We start from the raw sequence: 6000 nt of genomic DNA on the forward strand, positions 1-6000 counted from the left end.
ATGAATCTATGATTTCATCATAAAGCAAAGCTGCACAAAATATCACTGTTTGCTTATGATGATTAATATCAATAAATGGTGCAAACGGCCGACCATAATCATTTGTTCGATAAGTTGTGTCAAAACATACAACATCCCCAAAAAGGCAAATATAACCCATTGATCGTGCATCAGCCCAAAAATGTTCATAATCATATCATCTTCATCAAGTTGTGTTGAATAAAAGTAAGATGAGTTCAATAATTGCATTTTTTTGAAAATATTGTAATATAGCTCCAGCGTTTTCCTTTTCCATTACTATCTTCTGTTTTCTATGTATATAATTTCGATAATCCACATACAAAAATCCAAGGTGTTCACACCCTCCAATTTCTCTTCTCAACATTTCTACTATTGCTTTAATTGGGATTTCAGACTTATTTGCATCATTTGCTTCTGCTTTTTGAACCCCAGTTATACCCCGATTGATTCTTACCATATGTTTCATTGGTGTTCTAACTAATTCATGATTATGCTTTGAATCAAATGACACTATTCGATATTTACCACTTTTTTTAAGTAGGCAAGTCATGTGTGCCATACAATTTTTTATATCCTTCTTTTGAACAAACAAAACATCTCTTCACAATCCATTTTTGGCTTTATGCACAACTTGTTTTCTAACATTAAAACCAATTTTCCCACCATAATTACTATATAATTTGAACGCACTCTCATCATAACTAAATTCCATCCCAATTTGTGGTTCTTCAATTATCTTCCCTATGTCTTCAACAGGATCATCTAATTTCGAAGATGATTCACGCATAGGTAGGCAACAATCATCATTCTCACCCCTCAAGAAGGAATTAATCAACATTCTCCATTAGCCTGCACTATAAATACAAAGCATATACTCTAGAAATCCCCAACTAAAGAAGCAAAAGAAAATTAGGTAAAATCAAACCTTGGACTATTTTTCACAAGAGAATGATTGGAAAAAATGCCATAATTAACATAATGAATAAACCATTCTCAAATAGAAACAGGACATTTACACAAGGTAAGGTTTAGAAAGGAGAATTTAGTAACATCCATATTACTTGGTTTACCTATTGAGAGACTATATGCAACAAGAATCTTATGAACCAAGTGGGGAATGCCATAGGCATAAAAGAGGGATTTAAAGAAAATATAAGGGTTTTCATTTAATATGGTGATGATGGTTGAGCTCATAGCTCTATTGGAAGGAATGTCACTCGGTAAGGCTAGCCTGCATGTAATGCAAAAGGAAACACAACATCTACAACCCTTAAACCAGCTCCTCCATCTACAGTTTTTACACACAATAGGTATGGAGCTGAAAATCTAATTTGACGTGTCCAAAACCTAGGTTACACACTCAGCCCAACGGCCATGGAGGCAAAAATCTTGCAGAGTGAGAAAACCCACTAGTTAAAGCCCTTTTTAACACATCAGATCTAATTTACACTATTAGTTTCAAAAGATGTATAGTGAAAGGGATAATACCCAGAAACATGATCCCTTGTAAAAGGAACATTGCATTCAAAAGGCAAACACTTAATTTGTGTTTAAAATGCATTTATTTTTTACTAAATAAAACTCAAATATCCACATTCAACCAAAACTTCAAAGAAAAAAAAGTTAAATATGAATGTAGGTGACATATATACCAATATGGAGTGCTACTTGAAAAAGTGAGAGGTTTTAGCGATAAAATTTTCATCAAGGGTATCGGCTTGGAGCATCTAGAAGGTTCAAAAGAAAAGAAGATATGTTATTTTCTGTATAGAATTCCATACAAACCTATGTTTACATTTATCTATACCATATAAGGAAAAATGACTTCATTTTTAGGAAAAAACAAAGGGGGTGAAAATATCAATTTCAATATGTATATATATTAAGAATAGACCAAAAGAGGGACACAATATCTGTCTTTAATATTTGATGTAAATAAAATAGTAATCAAAGCTCTTGCATTAGATGTAGATATAAATTGCTAATCCTATATAAATTTAAATTAAGAGAGATTGGGTGAAGAAGGCTCCGAAAACCCTAGCCCTAATAAAAAAAGAAAACAAAATTCTGCTTTTGTTGCTGTAATGGTACCTTTTTAATGGAACCTTAGTTTTCCTTTCTGAGAGGTGAGAAATTGAAGGTTGAAGAGTCTGAGAGGTGAAGAGATTGAAGGTCAGAGAGGAGAAAGATTGAATCGAAGAGGAATCGAGAAGGAAGTAAAAAAGAAGGCGTAGAAAGAAGGTATAATAGGGCAAAGGGTACGATTGTCCTATAATAGGGCAAAGGGTACGATTGTCCTAAAAAAGTTTAGTTTTTTTCATCTAAAGAGTGTACACTGCGTTCAAGGGTTTAGGGGTACTATTGTCCTCGTGAAATTTAAGTTTTTTTTGCCTAAAAGTGTGGATGCATTAAAGGGTTTAGGGGTACTAGCGTCCTCATGAAAGTTGAGTATTTTTTCCGTTAAAGAGTCCTTGGCGTGGAAGAATCTTACTCGCCCACGTTGAATTTACACACTTCTACTCTCTTTCAAAATCCCCTAAGTCTTTTACGTACTGTTTTATTCTTTTTAGTGTTATAGATATTGTTATTTTGAAGAAACAATATCTAGAAATTTCTCTAATGCTTGAAATTTCTGAAGGGCGTTTTGGGTTTGACTCCGCTTGTGCTGGGTTTAGGGGTCCTAGCGCACTCATGAAAGTTGGGTATTTTTTCCGTTAAAGAGTCCTCAACATGGAAGAATCTTACTCGCCCACGTTGAATTGCACAACAGTTTCCTCCTCAACGTTGAGGAACCAAGTTTTGTTCATCCTCACTGATTCAGTACACACATCTACTCCCTTTCAAAATCTCCTAAGTCTTTTACATACTATTTTATTCTTTTTAGTATTCTAGATATTGTTATTTTGAAGAAACAGTATCTGGAAATTTCTCTAAGGGTTGAAATTTTGAAGGGCGTTTTGGGTTTGACTCCGCTTGTGCGAGGTGTTGTCAAACATTATTAGAATTTTCCTACTAGGCTTCATTGCATCTTGGAGGCAATTCACGGAATCCCCTCTGCACACTTCTAGTGCGGGTGGAATTTGTCTTAATGAAAGTGATATCACAACTTGAAGCGATTATGTTTATGATTTTCATGATCAACAGTACCATCATCTCCAACATGAATAAGACAAAATCACTAAAAAGTGAGCCTGTGTGCCAGCAGCGAAATTGCCTAGCAAATCCCGGTTTGGCTTTATATGAAGTATGCAGTTCATGTGGACGGTACATAATTTTTTAAAATTTATAGTAGTACATATAAATACATCATTACGGAACTATAATTTTTTAAAATTTAAAGTAGTACATATAAATACATCATTACGGTACTATAATTTTTAAAAATTTATAGTAGTACATATAAATACATCATTAAAAAAACGTCAACCTGGGGGCTCTATCGTGGAAAATACAGCAGTGAAAATAGCAAAAATATTTTTATTTAAGAATTAAATTTTCAAATAAATTCTATCAAATGACCAAATAGTTCTTATTTTAAATTGAAAGATTTTGCGGTGCTAGAAAATCCAATTCTCATATAGTGAAACCAAAGTTTACACTAGCCCAAGATCCACAACCAAAGCAAGATGTATCCCTTATATGATATAGAAGAACAGCGTACAAGATAATTAAGAGAAGAAAGCTTCAAAATATGGAGAAAATAGGGCAAGTTAGCTCTTTCCTTCAATCACAAGCTTGCACACAAGAGATCTTCAATGGAGATCGTGCTAGAGGAGAATCTCTACAAGAATGAGTAAATGAAGATAGACTTAATCATTGGAAAGTGCAGAATAAATTGCTCTGGTAAGTGGTACTAGGTATGGGAAAGTGGAGACTTACGGGCACATTTGGATCGCCGGATTTGGAATCAAGAATCGACGTATGATTCCTTTCACACCATTTCCAGCATTTGGATATTCACATATGGGCGGAAACTGAAGACCCAAGCGTCATCTTTGGCGGAAAACGAAACCTCCCAAGGGAGGTGGATTCGTTGATTCCATCTTCTCTCTCTCTCTCTCTCTCTCTCTCTCTCTCTCTCTCTCAACCCAAACAAAAATTGTTTTCTCATCTAGAATAGAATACTCTCGTATGTGGACTAAAAAGCTAGGGTTCTGCTCTCTCATTTGGGTTTTTTGTTCGTTTGTTTGTTTGTTTTCAGCCATTGTTTTCATTTTTTTTGCAGTCATTTTGGTTAGGGAGGTACTCATTTCTCTGAAATCTTTCTTGTTTCAATTTCTCCTTTCTTTTGATGGATTTCTAAAGTGGGTTTTCTTTTTCTTTTGATTTTCTACTCCATTCAATTTATCTAGATGAAGTTTTCTGGGTGCCTTGAGGGCGAGGAAGAGGGTTTGGAGTTTCTGTTACATTCAATATATCTCCATGGCTTTATTTAAGTTTATTTACATCCTATCTCACCAGAGTTCCTAAAAGAGGGTTTTCGTTGAATTTTGATGTACATAAAAAATCATCAAATTCCAAAAGTTCAAACCAAACGCTAGTATTTCCTTTACCGTGGGGATCAGAATAGGTATGGAATGTGATGAATATTCCCATTCCTAATTCTGGCAATCCGAACGCAGCCTAAATGCTTAAGGATGTGGTGGTAGGTTTAGAGTTCCAAGTGAAGTTTGAATTTGAAATAGGCAGGAAGTGGGAAAAGATGGAGCAAATATGTGTTTTTCACACATTGCAACCTAGGAAAAGTGACCAAAATGCCCTTGAACACAAAATACATTTTTGTCCTCACTACATCTCTTAAAATAAAATAAAATAAAAACCAAACAAAATTAGTTTCCAAAAAACACAAATTTAAAATTTAACACTCCCCCTTAAAGTTACTTTTTGAAAATAAGTCTAACATTACCACTTAGTAGTTCAAACCGTCCTTTGGAAAGTGATTTGGTAAAGATGTCGGCAGTATTCTCTGTCCTCCTCACTACCGCTACACCAATTCTCCCATATAGTACCTTTTCACGAATGAAAATAATGCTTTGTTCTTGCGTGACAAACCGGATTTGTGGCAAGTTTAAGTACACTTTGGTTGTCTTGAAGAATAGTAGTTGATGAATATCTTCAATCGAGCATCGCAACTAATGCATTGTTAAGAAGTAAGAGCGGCGGCCTTATATTCCGCTTCTGTTGTTAAAAGAGACACCGAATCTTGTTTCTTACTACACCAAGAAACACCCATCGATCCATACAAAAAACATAACTGGAAGTGAATCTCAAATCATCCAAGTCCCCTCCATAATCGTCATCGATAAATCCATTTAACATAAAATCAACTCCTCTCTTGCAAAGCTATCCCAAGTCAAGAATAGAGTTTGCATGCTTCAAAATTCTCTTTGCCTCTTCTAAGTGTGGTTTCCGTGGTGCTTACGTATAGCGACTAATAATCCCAATGGAGAAAGAAATATCCGATCTTGTGGATGAGTATATCTAAAAGAGCACAATATGGCCGGCGATCAGAAAGAAGCTTTCCTTCTTCTTGCCTTTTCTTTAAGTTGGCATCAAGAGGAGTGGAGGATCTGTTACCATGACTCATCCCAAATCTTCTAACAAATACGCTACCCTTCAAGGTTTTTACCTCCAAGCCAAGAAAGTGAATTAGCTCTCTCAAATTCTTCATCTAAAAACGATTAGATAGCTTCGCCCTTTACATCGCAACCACCTCTACATCATTATTGCTGGTAAGTATCATATCATCAACATAAAGAAGTACAATAACAAGCAAGCCCTTCAATTTCTTCAAAAATAAATTAGAATTGGAATTGAAAGCCAAATAACAAAAAATTATAAGCATTCGGCAATCTTAACATTCAACGCCCTTGGAGTTTGCTTTAACCCATAAAGAGCTTTCTTGAGCTTGGAAACCTATATCGGATGATCACTTAAAGTGTAACTCCGTGGTTGCTCCATATTGATGTCTATGTCAAT

Source organism: Tasmannia lanceolata, unplaced genomic scaffold (assembly GCF_043159265.1).
Source record: "Tasmannia lanceolata isolate RefF3 unplaced genomic scaffold, GAP_Taslan_0.1 ptg000026l, whole genome shotgun sequence".
NCBI lineage: Eukaryota > Viridiplantae > Streptophyta > Magnoliopsida > Canellales > Winteraceae > Tasmannia > Tasmannia lanceolata.